The following is a 21,110-nucleotide window of genomic DNA, read 5'->3' on the forward strand; positions in this document are numbered from 1 at the left end:
ACTGAGCTACTTCCCTTTCACTTTTGACTTTCATCCATTGGAGAAGGAAATGGCAACCCACTCCAGTGTTCTTGCCTGGAGAATCCCAGGGACGGGGGAGCCTGGTGGGCTGCCATCTATGGGGTCGCACAGAGTCAGACACAACTGAAGCGACTTAGCAGCTGTTGTTCCATGTTCAGTTCTAACTGTTGCCTCTTGACTTGCATACAGATTTCTCAGGAGGCAGGTCAGGTTGTCTGGTATTCTTATCTCTTGAAGAATTTTCCACAGTCTTGTGATGCACACAGTCAAAGGCTTTGGCATAGTCAATAAAGCAGAAATAGATGTTTTTCTGGAACTCTCTCACTTTTTCGATGATCCAGCGGATGTTGGCAATTTGATCTCTGGCTCCTCTGCCATTTCTAAAACCAACTTGAACATCAGGAAGTTCGTGGTTCAAGTACTGTTGAAGCCTGGCTTGGAGAATTTTGAGCATTATGTTGCTAGAGTGTGAGATGAGTGCAATTGTGTGGTAGTTTGAGCATTCTTTGGCATTGCCTTTCTTTGGGATTGGAATGAAAACTGACCTTTTCCAGTCCTGTGGCCACTGCTGAGTTTCCAAATTTGCTGACATATTGAGTGTAACACTTTCACAGCATCATCTTTCAGGATTTGAAACAGCTCAACTGGAATTCCATCACCTCCACTAGCTTTGTTCATAGTGATGCTTCCTAAGGCCCACTTGACTTCACATTCCAGGATGTCTGGCTCTAGATGAGCGATCACATCATCATGGTTGTCTGGGTCATGAAGATCTTTTTTGTTCAGTTCTTCTGTGTATTCTTACCACCTCTTCTTAATATCTTCTGCTTCTGTTAGGTCCATACCATTTCTGTCCTTTATCGAGCCCATCTTTGCATGAAATGTTCCCTTGGTATCTCTAATTTTCTTGATGAGATCTCTAGTCTTTCCCATTCTATTATTTTCCTCTATTTCTTTGCACTGACCACTAAGGAAGGCTTTCTTATCTCTCCTTGCTATTCTTTTGAACTCTGCATTCAAATGGGTATATGTTTCCTTTTCTCCTTTGCCTTTAGCTTCTCTTTTTTTCACAGCTAATTGTAAGGCCTCCTCAGACAACCATTTTGCCTTTTTGCATTTCTTTTTCTTGAAGATGGTCTTGATCACCGCCTCTCGTACAATGTCACGAACCTCAGTCCATAGTTCTTCAGGTACTCTGTCTATTTAAGAAAGTTAACATCACACCTTCTTAAACTACAGACTGGTTATTTTTTATTTTTTTAAATTGTAGGACAGAGTTAGTGTGGAGCATTGGCAAATGGGCTGTCCTGAGAAACTTGGTAAGTTAGGGGACAACTTAGAATGAGGACATCTACCATAGGCAATAGAAATCCAACTCAGTCATTAACAGCCATGCAACTTAGCCCCGGAACCAAGAAACAGAATATGTCCACTCCCCTGGGAATTTCCATCAGCCTCCCCACCACTGATATCTGATCTCCGTCAACATAGATTAGTTTTGCAGTATTCTGGTATCATGAAGATGAAACCATGCAGTATGCACCCTTTTGAATGTGGCTTCTGTAGCTTAACCTAACGTTTCTGAGATACCTCCGTGTTGTTGAGTGTACCAGTTCTTTTTCATTGCTAAATATTCCATTATATCAGCATATGATTTGAATATCTATTCTCTTGTTGATGGATTTGGGATTGGTCCCAGTTTGGGATTGTTACAAATAAGGCTGCTTTAAACATTCTTATCTATGACCTTTCGTGGACATATCCTTTCCTTTTTTCTTGAGTTAATATCTAGGAGTGAAACTGCTGGATCCTAGAGACGTAATTCATCAAGCAGTTCACTTAAGATGTGTGCATTTTGGTGTATGTTAATTATTTCTTTAAAACCTACTGCAAATGCAATACTCAGAAATGCAGTTTTAAAAGCAAACTAAATTGCTATTGGTTTAGTTAACTTGCTTAAACAAGGCACTAAATGAGCAGCAATTTGATTTTTCATTTCAATAAAGTTTGTAAATCCGTGGCGGAAAAGAATAATAAAGTGATCTGAGTTTCTGAAAAGTGAAACCAGTGTGAAAAACAGCCTAAGCTGTAGAAAGCAAACAAGCCAGCAAGACAGCAGAAGTCAAGTGCTAGCGACTGCATGTGATGTCCCCCCAAGTTCAAATCCTGAACCCTAACCCTCAGTGTAATGGTACTCAGGGGTGGCGGCCTTGGGGTGATTGAATCATGAGGATGGAGCCCTCCTGAGTGGGATTCGTGCCCTTATGAAACAGACGCTGAGAACTGTCCCACTGCTCTGGCACGTGAGGGCCTGGTGAGGGACACCCATGTGTGAATCAGGAAGTGGGCACTGCCAGATACGGAGTCTTCCAGCGCAGCCTCCACAACTGTGAGAAATGAATTTCCACTGATTTTGACTAAAAAAATAAAAACCCCCAAATTCCAACTCAAGTAAAGCACTGAAGTCAGATTTATTGTAAGGATTATAGTTTTCTGACAGAATCAAATAAAATACACCAGACTTACCTGTTGCTCTGTCTCCTCTGTAAAAGGGGAAGTTTCTGGAGAAGGAAATGGCAGCCCTCTCCAGTATTCTTGCCTGGAAAATCTTGCCTGGAAAATCTTGCCTGGTAGGCTCCTCTGTCCATGGGGTCACAGAGAGTCGGACACGACTGAGCAACCTCACTTTCACTGTAACATGCGCACCTGGACGTCAGGATTCTTGTAACCAGGCCCTCGAACTCCATTGCTCATTCCATTTCCTCTCCGTTTCTTCCTTTTCTCTTTCTCTCCGCCCTCCTTTGCTTCAGGGCACTTGCCATCTTTCTTTCCTCCTCCAAATGGCAGTAAGTGTTGACAGTAGCAGCTTCTCAATTCGAGGGGGCAATAGACTAAGCTAGACGCTTAGTTGATGCTAGATTCCTGAGGAAAGATAGTGACTCAGCTTACGTCAAGTGCCCACTCAGGTTTAATCAGTGTGTGTGTGTGCATGCGTGCATGTGTGTGGTAAGGGGAGGGGGTGGTCAAGGATACAGAGAGATTGCACTGTGGCAGTGGTTTCCATGACAACCCTGTGAGCTGAAGAGCTGAAATAAGAGACAAGATCCAGAAAAGGGGAGGGGGGTGGTCAGAGGCAGTTAGACAAATGAAGCCAACTGTGGGTCATTATGTCACTGTGGGTTGTACAGTCATATCTCAGCAACATTTTCTTAGAAACCGAATTCCATTTAGATATATATTAAAGAGAAAAGCTCATAACAAAGAACACAGGAGAAGCTTTAAACCTCTCTGGGTGGGCTCCTGCTTCATCTCCTCTGGATCCTTTCCTGTGTAGCCTTTTGTCAATCAGATAGCATGAGACACACCCTGGAAAGAGCTCAGCCACAATTCAGTGGCATCTGGGGATTGCAGCTTGTGTTTGCAAGTTGAACAGTGAGCAGTTAGATTTTTAAGCTCCTTGTGGGGAGATGGGGGTTAGCTGAGTTGGGGAAGCCAGAGGACAAAAAGGCCACCTGCCATCCCATAAACAAGACCAAGAAAAACCAGGTCTTTCACTCTCTACCTCCCTGGTTACTTCCGCCCCGCAGGGAACAGCAGATGTTCAGCCTGAAATAAAAGGAATCAGGTCTGCAAGTGTACACACACACACACCGACACCCACAGGATTCAATCTGCGTGCAGTCCTTTGAGAAAGAAAAACTATCGAGGCTCCCTCCACCAGGAGTTCTCAACCCTGCCCTACGAGGAGGGACTCAGGTCTCCACTCCACACTGCATTCTCAGTGCCTGTTTCGGTCGAGTCCGGAGCTTGCATCCTTCAATCTGCATATCCCCGATCTCTAGACTGGGGACAGCAGAGGCCTGCCTTCCTGACAAAGGCTCTGTGAGCTGAAGATTATGCCAATCCTGCTGATGGATGGTGTCTTGGCTCTGATGAACCGAATCGTATGCGAAGTACTTTACGGACATTAGCATTTTTATCCCCACAGCAATCATGGAGATAGGTTGTTAAGTTCGTATACTAGACACGAAGACTAGTCAAGGATAAAATCATAGCTCAGATGGTAAAGAATCTGTCTGCAAAGCAGGAGACCCCAGTTCAATTCCTGGATCGGGAAGATCCCCTGGAGAAGAGAGAGGCTACCCACTCTAGTATTCTTGGGCTTCTCTTGCAGCTCTGCTGGTAAAGAATCCGCCTTCAATGCAGGAGAGTTGGGTTCAATCCCTGGGTTGGGAAGATCCCCTGGAGAAGGGAAAGTCTACTCACTCCAGTATTCTGGCCTGGAGAATTCCATGGACTGTATAGTCCTTGAGCTCCTCAGCAAGTATGCAAGGGAAATCAAGAACTACATTTTCAGTCCCAAACCACCTGACTCCAAAATCCAATTGAAACTTAGCGTCAGTTTATCCAGCAAAGCAAAGTTAGAAATTCCTGCCCTGTCCTCAGTTCTCTGAGCTCTGAACGCCAGCTGTACTGTAGGCTAATGGAACACTGACAGGAAAGAGGTTTCCATGGGAAATGAGCTTCGCATGCCAAAAATATAAGTGAAGACTGAATCACAGAACTTTCTGATCATTCATCAAGCGGTAATGCTTTATATTTGTGCACTTTTTTCTGTAGGTTATACTTTAATGAGGGTTTTTGAGAAACGAATCATAAGAATTCAACCAAGTTGTAAGTAGAGAGCTCAATTGTATACATATAACTTCTTTGAGAGCAATAACTTCATTTTATTCATCTTTGAATCCTTTTCCTTGTGAAATTGCTGGCACAAAGTACGTGCTTGACGATACTTATTGGAATTTGATTCATTCCTTTGTATATAGACACGTTTCCATATCCACAAAATAATAGAATGTTAGAACTGGAAAGCACCTGGTATACCGGCTGATGAAACTCAGTTTTTCTTTAGATTACAAGTGGCTTAAAGAGGAAGGGGTCAGAAAATTGACTCACAGAACTAAAATTCCTCTCTTCTAGACCAAAGTATGTTAGAATATGCTCTTTGCACAAATAAGTTCACTCTGGGGTAAATCTCCCATCTACCACTTGAAAGCATGTGTTTCAAATATGCTTAAATAGATTCCATCCAATGATCAAACTTTATCTGATCTGGTTTTAATTTCTCTTGTCAGCTGAAATTTATTTAGCAGCACACCTACTGACCTCAGGGCTTCCCGGGTGGCTCTAGTGGTAAAGACCCTGCCCGCCAATGCAGGGGGTAAGAGACAGGAGCTCGGTCCCTGGGTCGGGAAGATCCCCTGGAGCAGGACATGGCACCCCACTCCAGCGCTCTTGCCTGGAGAATCCCATGGACAGAGGAGCCTGGAGGGCTACAATCCATGGGGCTGCAAAGAGTCAGACACGACTGATGCAGCTTAGCACACACACAATCTACTGACAAGAAAAGGCTACTAATGTTTATTAAATATGTGTTTATGAGCAGGGCAACTTGTTCACAATGTCTCATTTAGTTTGCCGTCTTTGTGTCACCCCTGAGAGTCTGGGTTTTGCTTCTGCTTTGCAGGTGGCGGAGCCGGGTGTCCAGGTAGCGCGCTGCCTGAGATTACAAACTCAGTGAAAGGATCAAGCAGGGAAAAATCGAGTCAGACTCTAGTATTCAGAATCCCAGACTAGGACATTTGTCCACTAAAGCACTCGGCCGCAAATCAGAACATAATTCTCCTAAAAGGAGCCGTTCTACGTCAGGCATTCTGAAGCTATCCTGAAGTTCCAGTACGTTACAGCAGAAGCTATCCTCAAGTTTCAGAATAACTTCCACTTTAATCTTCTTAACCCTGATGCTATTACTTGTCATGTCTCATCAAAAACTCAATGTACCTTAGTATTTCGGGAAAGACATGTCATTAGCAAGAACACAAGAAAGACAACAGCGCTACTGTAGTCTGGCCGTTTGGCTTGGGCTGTCCCCTGATGTTTGTGCTTTGAATTGCTCATGAATCCACCCATTTATTAAATAGCCCTGTGGTCACAGCCCAGCTCTGGGAGAATTTCTTCCCATTCAAGTATATGCGTTTCAGTCTGCTATACACGTCATTGTTCTTTATTCTTCACTTGCTCCATGTTTGAGAGTAAACTTGTAAAATCCTTATTCCATCAATTCAAATGTACAAAGCAGTACTCCAGTTTCTTTCCAGACTCAGTTTCATCCTTGTAAGTTGGAAGCCTTTTTATTAACTGAAATAAAAAATCTCTTTGGTATGTAAATATATCACATCTGTCAACAGATAACGCATTCTCAGTGTTTCCTGCGTGTACGCACAGGCTTGCACACATTCATAGCGTTTGGCAGAGGGACTGAGTGGAGGTTAAAGAAGCAATATCTTAAATTTCTGAATTTGTTTATGATTATTTTTATTAACTTTTGTTGGAGTATAATTCCGTTACAATATTGTGTTAGTTTCTGCTGTACAGCAAAGTGGATCAGTTATATGTTTACAGAAATCCCCTGAAATTCGCCTGCATTTCTCCATCAGTCTGCAAATACTTCTCCTGTGGATGTGTCAGGACTTCTTGAAAACAAGACTTTGCTCGGGTTTTGTTGTTGTTCCAGAATTCGGTCTCACAGGACTTGTTGGAATAACCCTGGATGTTTTACTGTGGTAAACGTTTCACTGTGTGGGCTAGCTGGTCTGTTCATGTTTCAAAGCTCATCCTTGAGTGGGCGTGGCATGTCTTCACACTAATCCCATGAATGCATCTCTCTCATCCCAAACCTAGAGTCGGCTGTCGGGGCCTGGAGTCAGTGGGTGGTCTGGTTAAAGCTGTTGTAAATGAGCTGAGTTAGTGGAAGTTAAATTAAGATTAAAAACAAATTACAGAATCCCAAGGTAAACATCTTTACAGTGTTTTCCCCCTGAAGTCCCCTAAAAGGATGAAGACAGCAGAGGGGAAGGCATATGGCAGACACAGCCTGCTTCCACCGCGGCACAGAATGTGCTCGGCAGGAAGGGCTGGCGGACTCCAGTTTCACGAGATTCGAGGCTTCCACAGGCCCCCTGTTCAAACCCAGCAATCTGCAGCACCAGAAGAGCAGCAGCTTTGACTAGTTAACCGTAGCCAAAGAGTCAGGAATATGAAGCAAGCAAGATGCCAAGTTAGGGGGGAAATGGAAAGGTCTTGAAGTTATGAATTGAACAGCCAGCGGGCACTAATGATGACAGCTAGAGGGGGTGGCGGGGCCTGAGGAGAAGCATTTCTGCCAAATGAATTGGGACTTAAAGGATTTGGTTTTCGTGTCATTGAGGAAAATGATTAGGGAAAATTCCGAGATGAACATCTGCAAGATGCTAAGCTTTTAGTGATGTGGTAATCCCACTTATATTTTCCACCCTGAAGATTAAGCAGAGCATATGGTGACCTATCTGTGTCCCTGCATTCTGCCAGCTTTCAGAAACAGTCCCAAATCTGACCAGTGCTAACGAAGCATATTTATATTCTAGGTTATACAGTTTACATTTTTCCTTTGAGGTTATTAGTCACCCATTTTTTTCTTTATGGTACAAAACATTAGCCTCATACATGAGAAAATACCCCAAATGCCAAACAGGCTTCTGTGAGAAAGAGCAGTGGATGGTAGGTCAGAGTCAGCACGCCTCCGAGTCACGCACCGAGGAGTGAGTCGCTTTCCTCCAGCGCACCTCCGGCTCTTCACCTGGACAGTCTCAAGAAATGGCATCAGCTCAGTCGGGCTAAAGGCTGTAACAAAAACCTGCACATCTCCGTGGTCTGATACGGTCCATAAAGTAGGATGGATGAGGCGTGTTTCATTCATATCTCAAGCACAGGTGGTGGGCGGATGGTGGCTTCGCACAGGCTGACTCAGGGACGCAGGCTCCCTCTTCCTCGCCATCCGTGAGGCCTCACCTTCCTCTGGAGCTCACAGTCCTCCACCGGAGGCTTCGCACCTCACCTGCCGATCTGTTGAGACCAAGAGAATGTAGAGGCTTTCTCTGCACCACTCAGGGGCCAGATCTAGAAACAGCCTAGGTCTCTGCTCCCCTGCCCCTGGCACAGCCAGTCAGATGAGTGGGCCCAAGTGCCAGCAGGGACGCAGGCTCCCTCTTCCTCGCCATCCGTGAGGCCTCACCTTCCTCTGGAGCTCACAGTCCTCCACCGGAGGCTTCGCACCTCACCTGCCGATCTGTTGAGACCAAGAGAATGTAGAGGCTTTCTCTGCACCACTCAGGGGCCAGATCTAGAAACAGCCTAGGTCTCTGCTCCCCTGCCCCTGGCACAGCCAGTCAGATGAGTGGGCCCAAGTGCCAGCAGTCTAGGACCCTTGTCAAGCTGTGCACCCAAGAAGACACAGCTGGTGAGCGACCCACGCATCAGAGCCTCAGGACCTTCTACCGCTATTTCTCTGTTATTTTAAAATTCCAGTTTAAGAGAGCTTTTAAACACTGAGAAAGGGTTGCAGCCAAACTAGAATTTTGCTTCGGTTCTCTGTTTGCTTTATTTCACTACAGTGCTTTTATTGTGCCTTTAAATTCAGAACTTGTTCTTAGAAAAGACCGAAGTGCCACACATGACATTGCTCGGCATTTGAGGGAAATATGAGGAGTGGAAAGAGAAGGCATCTTTCTGGTATGTGAGTGTCCAACATTCTAAGGAAGGCTGGCCTGTAATAATGTGAATCTACCAAACCCATTGATAAATTGGAGGGTATTCGTAACTGTTGACTGAAAAAATAATGCACAGTGTGAGAGCTGTGAGTTAACTGTCATTTGGGGGAAAATGAGGGCTATAGCCTGGGAGGCAGCATCTCAGATAGCCCTGAAAAACTGCTGCAAAGAGGCAGGGCGGGAAGGTCAGTGTGCCTGTGATTTGGTGAAGGGGGAGTACGTGCAACCAAGCACGCGTTTTTCCAGAAGGTTTCTGCCGGTCTCATGAGGCTTCACTAGTCGTGAGGAACAGTCGTCACCGAGAAAGATTTCAGAGCTTTTCTAGATGCAAGGAGATGCAAGAACTGAGCTCATGAATCTCCTAAAATTGTTTAGGCATCTTCAGTCTGTTCTGCCCGTTCTTCCAGAGCACAGAGTGCCTCATTCCTAGTCTCCGTCAGGAACACCTTTCAGAGGCTGTTGAAGGTCAGCGGCTGTAGCAGCATGTGATTTAATTCTTGTAGCCGTGCATGCGTGTGTGTGTGCTTAGTCACGCGGTCGTGTCCGACTCTTTGTGACCCTGTGAACCGTAGCCCACCAAGCTCTTCTGTCCTTGGGATTCTCCAGGCAAGGATACTGACGTGAGTTGCCGTTTCCTCCTCTAGGCATCCTCCTGACCCGGGGATTGGACTTGCGTCTCCTGCACGGCAGGCAGACTACCCACTGAGCTATCAGGGACGCCCTGCAGCGGTAGATGGCAAGTGCCAGTTTGTAGGTGACATACCTGGAGGTATTTTCTCAGTTTTTCTAAATAATTTACCACCGAGTCGCTTTAATGGAACCTCCCCAAGTAAAAGCAAATAGTCCTTTAGGGACTGTGAGTGAATTAGCAGAAAGCGAGGAGTAAGAGAAGTCTCAACAGCAATCATTCACAGCCAGGGCTGCGGAGAGGCAACACCTCCCGACGGCTGAGTGGCTTCCTCCGTGAGGCTCCAGATGAATTATTTTGGAAGCGTCTTTCTTCCCTAAATGTGGTGTGCCCTCACGGTCCAACTAAGGCCGGAACTGTTCCTTCAATTACCCAGCATTTCTCATTTCTTTCAACCCCCAGAAAAGCAACCTGACAAGCACAGTCTGACACAGCAGGTGGGAAAGAGGAAGGCCAGGACTGGTTTGCACAGATTTGTGTAAACAGTTGTGAAAGCTTCATCCTTCCCATTGGCTCACTTGTGCATATTAAGCAATCATCGAAATAATTGCCTTAAAACCTGGAAAAAAATGTGTTCTGAACAGCAGTCTAGGCATTTCCTCTCCATAACTAAAAGGATGGTTTGTATGGATCCGTAAGTGATGGAGTTAGATAGTTCTGTAAATTCAGAAAGACACTGCAAGAAGTTCTGCCCATTCTGAATGGGTCTGCCTTACTCACTGTTCACGTTTTTATGAAGAGGTTTCCTCAGTGGATATCTCTGTGGTTTCCCCCAAAATGGAAATGGCCATTTTGTGACTAGGTTGCCATGTGATTATGCTAAAACCATGTTCGGCTCCCCTGGTAGCTCAGCTGGTAAAGAATCCACCTGCAATGCAGGAGACTCTGGTTCTATTTCTGGGTCAGGTAGATCTGCTGGAGAAGGGATACGCTACCTTCTCCAGTACTCTTGGGCTTCTCTTGTGGCTCAGCTGGTAAAGAATCCACCTGCAATGCAGGAGACCTGGGTTCAGTCCCTGGGTTGGGAAGATCCCTGGAAAAGGGAACAGTTACCCACTCCAGTATTCTGGCCTGGAGAGTTCCAGGGACTGTATAGTTCCAGGAACTGTATGGTGTCACGAAGAGTCGGACACGCCTGAGTGACTCTCACTAAAGGAAGCACGCTTTGGGTGAGAACGTTGTTAGAAAAGAGGCAAAGAGAAGGAAATAGCATGTTTTTGAAATGTGATCAAGTATATTTTATCAATGACAGTTTTTGACCTCGGAACTTCTGGAGCACCACTGGGGAATCAAAACTGCGAAGCAAGATACATTTCTTTTTAAATTTCAGTGACTTGAAATTCCACTGTGAACTCTCACAAGGAGTTGCTTTCAGTCTATATGCAATTAGTATACCTTCCTTATTTTGCCTCACACATCACCTTTGTAAAACAAAACCCTAACTTCTAAATTATTTTTATTAGAGTGACTTGATTTACAATTTGTGTTAGTTCCTGCTGCAAAGCAAAATGAATCAGTTATACATAGACAGGCGTCCACAGTTTCTAGATTCTTTTCCCATAAAGGTCATTACAGAGTACTGAGTAGACGTCCCTATGTTAGTCAGCAGGTTCTGTTAGTTATCTATGTTGTATATAGCAGTCTGTATATGCAGAGAAGGCGATGGCACCCCACTCCAGTACTCTCGCCTGGAAAATCCCATGGACAGAGGAGCCTGGTGGGCTGCAGTCCATGGGGTTGCTACGAGTCGGACACGACTAGGCAACTTCACTTTCACTTTCCACTTTCATGCATTGGAGAAGGAAATGGCAACCCACTCCAGTGTTCTTGCCTGGAGAATCCCAGGGACGGGGGAGCCTAGTGAGCTGCCGTCTATGGGGTCGCACAGAGTCAGACATGACTGAAGCGACTTGGCAGCAGCAGCAGTATGTATATGTCGATCCCAACCTTCCAGTTTGTGTCTCCTACCTCAGTCTTCCAGTTACCATATGTTTGCTTCCTGCGACTCCACTTCTGGTTTGTAAATGAGTTCATTTGTACCGTTCTCAGATTCCACGTATAAACTATGTCATATGAGGCTCGTCTTTGACTTCCTTCACTCGGGACTGTAACCTCCAGGAGCATCTGTGTTGTGCAGATGGCATTATCCCGTTCATTTTAATGGCTGAGTGATATTCCACTGAATGCAGGCACCACACTGCGTCCACTCTTTGTCCGTCTGTTGATGGACATTTGTGGTGCCTCCGTGTCTCGGCTATTGTGAACAGTGCTGCAGTGGGCACTGGCGTGCATGTATCTTCTAGAATCATGGTTCTCTCTGGATGTATGCCTAGGAGTGGGATTACTGGACTATATGGTAACTCTATTGTTAGATTTCTAAGGACCCTCCATACTATTCTCCATAATGGCTGCACCAGTTTACATCCCCTTCAACAGTATGGGAGGAAACCCCTGGCTTTAGAAGCTTGGCCTCATATCTCTCAACTGTGAGACTTTTTCCCTCACCTAGAAGTTATTGAAAGTGAAAGCAAAAGTCTCTCAGTCGTGTCCGACTCTTTGCGACCCCATGGACTATACAGTCTATGGAATTCTCTAGGCCAGAGCACTGGGGTGGGTAACCTTTCTCTTCTGCAGGAGATCTTCCCAACCCAGGGATCGAACCCAGGTCTCCTGCATTGAAGGCGGTTTCTTTACCAGCTGAGCCACAAGAGAAGCCCAAGAATACTGGAGGGGGTAGCCTCTCCCCTCTCCAGGGGATCTTCCCAACCCAAGAGTCTAACTGGAGCCTCCTGCATTGCAAGCAGATTCTTTACTGACTGAGCTATGAGGGAAGCCCTCTTACTGAGTATTGGCTAAAAGTATGAATGCTGTGATGAATGATATTCATCTTGCTTGAATTTCAAAGATTTATTTCATTAAAAAACATGAACTCCAAACAAATGTGTGCATTTGGTCATGTAGAAGCTGCCTATGACCCCAGTATGGTGGTCCTTCCTATATGGTGGTGGTTTAATTGCTAAGTTGTATCAGACCCACGCAACCCCATGGACTGTAGCCTGCCTGGCTCCTCTGTCCATGGGACTTTCCAGCCAAGACTACTGGAGTGGGTTGCCGTTTCCTTCTCCAGGGGACCGTCCCGACCCGGGGACTGAACCCCGTTCTCTTGCATTGCAGGCAGATGTTTTATTGACTGAACTTCCATGACTTGCTAGATAGAACTCTTCTTATTTTCTGTAGCTGAATGAGACTATCTGAGGTACCCTAGTTCAAATTTACAAAGTGCCTCATTTCAGTTTGCTGGTTCAAACACTGTCTTCAGCTTTTCAGTGTGTAATTGGCAGTGGGCTTCCTAGGTAGCAAACCAGGCATTTCCTATTAACTTTAAAAGTGCCACCGGGAGTTGTGATGCAAAATTCCTCACTCCAAATTGAGCATCTTTGTTCACCGACCTGGTTTGGAACCGGAGTACCCAGCATGTATCCTGAAAATCTTCTGAAACCAGCTATTGTGTTTCCTTACAATTGCATAGTAGCTGGTTTTACAGGCTAACCAGGAGCCATTGTACCCTAATCAGGAGCCGGTCACTGGGGGGCCTGGAATCTCAGCTCCACAGAATGAGTTTAAACTGTGTAAATTCTTCTAGCATTGATTAGCCTGCTGAACTCCCAAATCATTGATTTGGTGCATACCTCCTTAAACCTGAAATCTTTAAAGACGTGTGTCATTGCTGAGAGATTTCTAGTTAGTTTTCTTCACACAATTGTGTATTTCCTTTCTTTTTCATTGTAGGATAATATGAAATACATATCAAAAGAATCCTTTTTACATAAGTGTTAAGGGATATCTTTTGTTTTTTTTTTAATTCCAAAGGTAATTCACATATTTGAATTCAAAGAAGTTAAAATTGTGCTCGACTTAATTTGTACATATTTCAGTGTCTTACTGACTATGTTCGTACTTGTGGGCAATTTGAAAGTGCCTCATTTTACTTAAGTGAAGCAGATAAAGAGGTTGAGAGAGAAAAGAATAGAAAGTCAAGCTCTTACTTCTTATAAAGTGTTCCATCCAGTACTGTACAAAGAGAAGTGTGTTTTTGCACATGGGATGACCGCTCTTCTATTAATATAGGAGAGCAATTTGGAGGCACTTGTGTCTAAGTCTAGCAGCCTCCTTGAGAAGTCTTTGTCTGTGTACATTAGTTTTTGAGTTGGACAGACCCATCTGTTCCGTGTTTAACTCTGCAGCTAGATAATGAAGCTCTATTTCTTATTACCTCAACTGAAAGAAAATTTTCTTCATAACCAGTGTATCAGTAATAATATACTACCACTTGTTAACAGGAATTAGCTTTATGCCAGACACCACACCAAATACTTACCAAATGCACCAGTGTGAGGACTTTTTCACCATAAATTCTAGGTGAGGATTCTTTGTGGAGCGTTAAATTGCAGTGATAAGAAATGCACACATCCCGTGCATAGTCACTCAGTCATGTTTGATTCTTTGTGACCCCATGGACTGTAGCCCGCCAGGCTCCTCTGTCCATGGGATAACCCAGACAAGAATACTGGAGTGAGTTGCCATTCCCTTCTCTTAGGGGATCTTCCCAACCCGGGGGTCGGACCCTCGTATCTGGCATCTCCTGCGTTGCAGGCAGATTCTTTACGCTGAGCCACTGGGAAGCCCAGCAGGTTTCCTGGAGATGGAAGAAAGGGGCCCCATCTGGCGGGAACGCTGGATGTGACGACCGGAAGGAAGCAGAAGTGAACAGGAGAGATGCAGGGAGGGTCTCAGTGAGGGAACTGGGAGAGCCCCACTGTGATCACAGAGGGAACAGACGAGGAGGGCCTCTCTCCAGAGGCCTCCCTGCAGCTCATCCCTGTATCGCCTCTAAGCATCTTGAATGATATGGACAAAAAGATCAGAATTATTTTCAAGTTACTTTTGGTTGCTGTGCTGTGTCTCTCTTCAAGGTGACACTGTGTCAGATGCGGCCAGCCGGGCCTCCAAGGTGTGTTCACTTTACACAGACCACTTCAGTTTTCATCATCCTTTTTGAGAGGAAGAATGAGGTACAAAACGCATTTCTGTTAAGCCGCTGAAACCTAGCGCATTATCTGTTACCTCAGCATTGCCTGTCCTATCACCTGCTTCCCAGGGATGAGTAGCTAATAAGTGACAGGACTGAGGTGATCCCAGCTCTTGACTGCTTTGCTGTAGTACCGCCTAAATGGGTCCTGTTCCCCACACACAGACCTTTCACCATAATTTGTATCAGCGAAGAGTTTTTGTGGTGCTTCCTACACTGCAGGTTCAGGGAACAATTCCCTAGCTCTAGCCACCAGTAAGTGGCTGGATTCAAGGCTAAATTCAAGGCTGGCTTACTTGACTTGTGCATCCTACACCAGAAGCGACAGTGGTTTCCCAGGGAAAGAGACTACGCCTCCAAGTTTTAACAGTCTGTGTTGACCTCAAGGCTCCCGGTGAAATTAGGAAATGTCGAAATTACTAGTCTTTTCATTAAAATCTCCTTTCTATTCCTAAGTTAGATAAAAAGCAAAGAAAACAATAGAAACTGTATTATCCACTTTGAGTTTCAGACTAGCCTCAAATATCTCTTTAGATTAGATGGTGGGAAGCACTCAGATGAGTTGAGCTGAAAATGAGTGCTCCCACGTTCAAAGCCTCCTCCTTCTCTGGAGGTGTCTAATCCCTCGTATCTGCCGCCCGCCCGCCGGTGTCGCTCACTGCTTGTGGGCACCTCCACTCAGCCTGCAAGAGAAAGCAGCAGACTGAAAGTGAGACCTGTTGGTTTGACAGTTACTTATGGCTTTGTTAGAGTGGACTTTTTAACTATATGAACTACGGGGCTGTTTGTGAGTATCCTTCATTCATCTTTTATTTATCCCAAATAATCTCCAGTGCTGGTTAACACTGCTCTTCAGTAAAGGAGACAAATGCCGTGGTAACCCCCTTTTCTGAATGGGGGCATGTGCGCCTTCCATCTACCCTGTGACTTGATCACTGTGGCGTTAGTAACAAATAATATCATGAGTCAGTTGAAGAGAGAGCCTTGTAATTCGCATCTCATTTCCCCATTAAGCAGTTAGCTGCTCTGGGGCTTATGAGAGTCCGTAGTAGAGACAACATTTGCAGACCACACAGGGGCCTCTCCGTCCTACCTGCAGGGCAGGCAGACAATGGGGATGGATTTCCTGCCTCCCTTGGGCCGCCGTCCGGAGCACAGGGTCTGGGTGGTGCGTCCCCCAGCAGGTGCTTCCTTCTTGCCCCATCGTGGTCAGTTTCTCCCTGGCATGCCCCCTTGAGAAGCCCTGGAGGGAAGGGAGAATTCACTGATAACGCCTCATCACACCCTGTAGCTCCTGTGAAAGGCAGGGCCCCACACCTTACCATCACATTGTCAGAGCAAAACAGGATTTTAGTGGATGAGGGGAAGAGAGATGAAAGAAATCAAAGAGCTCCCTTCCCAACCACAAGAATTCACAAAAATCCTAACATGAGGAAGATTTGCTATTAGAAAATTTTATAACTTAAGAAAAAACATGAGTTGAAAGGCCAAGATCAGGTGTGAACCTATGAAAGCCCTTGTTAAAGTGTCTTCATCCAATAAAAGAGACAGCCTTAAGGGGTGCAATGGCACGGGCCGCATCCATAGTTACTATTAATCATAGTATATTTGATTTCCGTTTGCAATTCAATCTCAATAGTAGAACTTGGGGCCTTTTTAACACAGTTTAAAAAATTGTGAATTTGTTTTGCCTTTTTCTGTAGCAAATCTTCTGAGGACTAAGGGGCCATTTTTCCCCTTCTGGTCCTCCATGGCAGTGAGCAGTATTTTTGCAGCGTAACAGTGCAGGTTCCCAGCTCCCCCTGGACTCACAGTTGACTCTGTGACTTACTCTGTGTGCTTCCAGATTACTCACAGAGTAATTTAGGTGGTTAGGACTCTGGGGAAAAAGAGAAGCAGCTTTGAAAACCTATATACCAAAGCTGAGAAAGTTTCCTACACAGTCTTCAAGGTGATGAAGCCTTACTTCTTTTTTAAATTTACTTTTATTGGAGCACAGTTGTTTTAGCTTCAGTGTACAGAAAAGTGAATCAGTTATACAGAAACATGTATCGGCTCTTTTCTTAGTTCCTTTTCGCATACAGGTCATTACAAAGTATTGAGTCAAGTTCCCTGTGCTGTACAATAGGTATTTATTAGTTATCTGTTATATATATATCAGTTCAGTTCAGTCGCTCAGTCGTGTCCGACTCTTTGCGACCCCATGAATCACAGCACACCAGGCCTCCCTGTCCATCACCAGCTCCCAGAGTTCACGCAAACTCACGTCCGTCGAGTCAGTGATGCCATCCAGCCATCTCCTCCGCAGTCCCGATCTCACTTACATGCAGAATTGAGAAAGGGGGCCCGCACGAGCCTTCCTCCCATCTAAAGCCTCACATGAGGCCAGGCTCAGTCCTTCTGCCCTTACTGCACTTCCTCCGTCTTCATGGACCTAAGGGCACAGCCCAGGGACGGGAGCCTTCTTGAGCTCGCTCACAGCCCAGGGACGGGAGCCTTCTTGAGCTCGCTCACAGCCCAGGGACGGGAGCCTTCTTGAGCTCGCTCACAGCCCAGGGACGGGAGCCTTCTTGAGCTCGTTCACAGCCCAGGGACGGGAGCCTTCCTGAGCTCACTCACAGCCCAGGGACGGGAGCCTTCCTGAGCTCGCTCACAGCCCAGGGACGGGAGCCTTCCTGAGCTCGCTCACAGCCCAGGGACGGGAGCCTTCCTGAGCTCGCTCACAACTCTACTTTAACAGCTTTGTTTCCTTCTCTTGAATCTGGCTTACTTCCCCTTTGTCGTCCCAACTTCTATCACCCTGGTCTTTTTTCCCCCTAATTACCCCCACTAGAGAGCACCAACAATTCTCATTGTCTAAAAGGTGTAAAAACTCCATGTGGGAATGACTCAGAATTGGATAGCTGCCTTCCTCAAAACTTTCGAAACTGTTGAGTCTTTTAGTTCAGAACAAGAAAACGGGATCAGTAAACGTCTTTCATCCAAAGGTCATAGCTGTGCTTCTCTCCTCCACCCCCACTGGGGAAAGAATGCCTAGAATTCAGCCAGTTTCCTAACAGATCTGTGGCTCCAAGGGTTAACAAGACGCGTGGATAACTCAGCATCATGAGTGTTGGGGGATCTACTTTGCGGCAACCATCAAACCAGATTAAATTCTAAGGCTCATCAGACACTCGGTCTTTCAGCCCGAGAAACAGCATAAACTGCTGGAGCGGGTACCTGAGAAAACTCCTGGTTCCGTGGAAGGTCACTAAGAATCCGGAGGCGTGGCTTCTGGTGGAAAAGCTCTCCCACTAACTTGTTGCACGAATTGGGCGAGTGTTCTCGTTTCTGGACCACTATTTCCTCACCTCTAATTAAGGAGTTGGACTAACTCATTGGTTTCAAACCTGACCTGGAGATCTGGGCCCCACACCCACCCACCACCAACTGAAAGAGACTCTATAATCTGATTTTTTTAAGGAACCCTGCTCAAAGCATCCTATCATCTGACACGTGTACAAACCATTGTAGCTGAGACTCTGTAGGGTCACTTCTAGCTTTAAAACGCTGCACAGTAGTCGTTCAGCTGTGTCTAACTCCTTGCAACCCCGTGGACTATAGCCTGCTAGGCTCCTTTGTCCATGGAATTTACCAGGCAAGAATACTGGAGTGGGTTATCATTTCCTTCTCCAAGTTAAAACACTGAGTTTCCATTAAGCTGGTATTCTCTACACTAGTGGTAATCTGGATTACCATGAAGCATTGATATTAGTCAGGGCTTCTCTGGTAGCTCAGCTGGTAAAGAAGCCAGCTGCAGTGCAGGAGACCCTGGTTTGATTCCTGGGTTGGGAAGATCCGCTGGAGAAGGGATAGGCTACCCGCTCCAGTATTCTTGGGCTTCCCTTGTGGCTCAGCTGGTAAAGAAGCCAGCTGCAATGCAGGAGACCTGGGTTTGATCCCTGGGTTGGGAAGATCCCATGGAGAAGGGAAAGGCTGCCCACACCAGTATTCTGGCCCGGAGAATCCCATGGGCTGTATAGTCCATGGGATCCCAAATAATCGAACGTGACTGAGCGACTTTCACTTTCACCCTCATTGATATTAGTCAACAGAATGAATATATCAGAGCATTCTTTTTAAAATACACGTGATTAATAACATATGTGAATGAAACGATTTATTCAGAGAGCCTAGCACAGTAGTGCGGGCTATATAATGAACACTGACCTCATAGGATTTGCAGTGAAAATAAGTGTGATATCGTGGCTGAGCAGCATCGGCCGGAGCGCTGATGACAGTGAATACTCGATGGATTGACAGCTGACAGGATGGTGACAGGGCTTCCCCGGTGGCGCTAGTGGTAAAGAACCTGCCTGCCAATGCAGGAGACGTAAGAGACGTGTGTTTGATCCCTGGGTTAAGAAGATCCCTTGGAGAAGGCAGTGGAAACCCACTGCAGTATTCTTCCCTGGAAAATCCTATGGACACAGGAGCCTGGCAGGCTATAGAGTCTATAAGTCTATAGTATTGCAAAGAGTCGGACACGACTGAAGCAACCTAGCACGCACGCACACACAGGATGGTAATAACAGTGACATTGGTTATAAGATCTCACTACTCAAAGTGTGTCCCGGGGCAAGCAACATCAGTATTATCTGGGCACCGACCAGAATGCAAAGCCTCAGGCTCCACCCCAGACCTCCTGAGGCAGAACCTGCATTTTAACGAGATCTCTAGGCGATTTCTGTGCACACAGAAGTTCGAGAAGCACTGATATAGAAAAAGTCTTGGGGTTCAGCAACTCCAGGGAACTCGTACTAGTAGTAAACCATGGGGGTTGGGAGTCACACTCAAATCAGAAGATGCTAAGGCCGGTGCCTTTCTCTTATTCCTTAGAGAGGGTCTCTGACCTGGAGATGTCGGACTTCCTGAATCCCCCTAGCATGTCTTTCTCTCATCCAAACTGTAACTGAAAAGCTTTTTTAAAAACACAGGATTACGCTTACCATGGTACCAATAGCACTGTAATTCTGCTCTATTTTTCACATTTTTAATTATTCAGCTGTTTTATTTGTCACCACTTAGGGAATTATTGCAAAACTTATGTCTACAATGCTACTGATTAATGCATATTTAGGCAACTAAACAGATGTAGAATGGTTGACTGCTTTGATAAAATTAAACATTGATGAAACATATATTTGCAAAGCAATAATGATGCTGGCATTTGTGTAAATAATAACAGATCTAGCTCCCTAATCATCTACAAAACACAGGGAGGGAGGTGACAGAATTACCACATATGTCTCACTTTCTAGGCAGATCATTTTCGAGTGTGTGTTTTTTTCCATGTGAATAAAGTTATGTTAATTCATAGCATCTATTACCATTTTAAAATGAGAGAAGTATATTTGAGCATAAAACAATGTGACCAGAAGCATATTTCCAAAATATGTTATAATTTCCAGAGCTTCTTTGTACTTCATGGAAGGTTCCTGTTTTCTAATGTATTCCTCCACAGTAAGGTAGTCTGATTTTATGCATGATGTGTTTTGAGCTTAACTGAATCTATGTTACACATTTGTGTTTCACATTTTAACATCTCTGAAATCGGGATCTGTCACAATTGATGGCATGCCACAATTCAATTGACAGCATTTTTAAAAATTTTTTACAACCAGTTGGATCTTAAAGTCAATTAAATTGAAAATTAGGATCTGTAGTGAACTTAATCCTAGTCCACATGCTAAGTCACTTCAGTCGTGTTTGCGACCCTAGGGACTGTAGCCCGCCAGGCTTCTCTGTCCATGGGATTCTCCAGGCAGGAATGCTGGAGTGGGCTGCCATTTCCTTCTCCAATCCTAGTCCACAGAGCACAACAGATGGAACACAAAGGAATCATTGCAGCCACCTGCATTTAAGGAAGAAGGGCTAGAGAATAAAGAGATAGAAATGACATTAAATGAGAAATGGTTCCACGGATTTCTATTTTCACAAGAACCAGAGAGGAGAATCAGAGAAGACAAGATAATTTAGCAAAGGGGCAAGAAAGAGCAATAAGGGAGATGGAAAACAAAAGGAGGGCAAAGAAGCACCCAGCTGCCAAACGCAGCCAATGGCTGCATCGCTGTGGCCACGGTTCCCTTGAGCGTTGCGTCTGACACCAGCCAGGCAATTGGCTGCTCCCTTTTCCAGACTCAGGAGGTGCTCCCAGCATCTTTCAGGGGGTGTTTTCTCTCTGCTGGCCCACACAGGTGGGCCAATCACCCCATCACCTCTGAACTTCCATCTCTTTCCCTGCCTCTGGTGTTTCATCCAGGCCCACACCACCCACGTTACCATCCAGGGTTCTTGGCTTCCTTAATCAATAGAAATTGGCGAAAGGCCAGACAAGAAATTCAGGCAAGTCTTTCTCGGGGCCCCTGCTGCACAGAGACAACCAAGAACAGACAACAGGTCCCCTTGCTTGCTCACTCCCCAAGGTGGGGGCAAGCTGGTCCTTACGTGGGGTGAGGGCAGGCTGTGTCCAGGGCTTGAGCCCGAGGCAGCTTAGATGATCTGCCCAGGCCACAGGTGGTGCCAAGTGCAGGGGGCAGGCAGAGGATGCTGCTTTCTCTCCTGACCCCGGCTTTTGCTCCTGGCTCTTAAGAAGTGGCAGTTGTTTCTTTGCTTCGTTTTGTTTTTT

At 45.6% G+C, this 21,110-nt stretch overlaps 1 protein-coding gene across 1 annotated transcript in view; it reads left to right on the plus strand.

Annotated features, from left to right (window-relative positions):
* KCNH8 (potassium voltage-gated channel subfamily H member 8) overlaps window positions 1-21,110 on the plus strand; it is a 471,946-nt gene that overhangs the window by 397,918 nt on the left and 52,918 nt on the right. The window lies entirely within an intron of this gene.

This window comes from Capricornis sumatraensis, chromosome 1, assembly GCF_032405125.1.
Source record: "Capricornis sumatraensis isolate serow.1 chromosome 1, serow.2, whole genome shotgun sequence".
Classification (NCBI taxonomy): domain Eukaryota; kingdom Metazoa; phylum Chordata; class Mammalia; order Artiodactyla; family Bovidae; genus Capricornis; species Capricornis sumatraensis.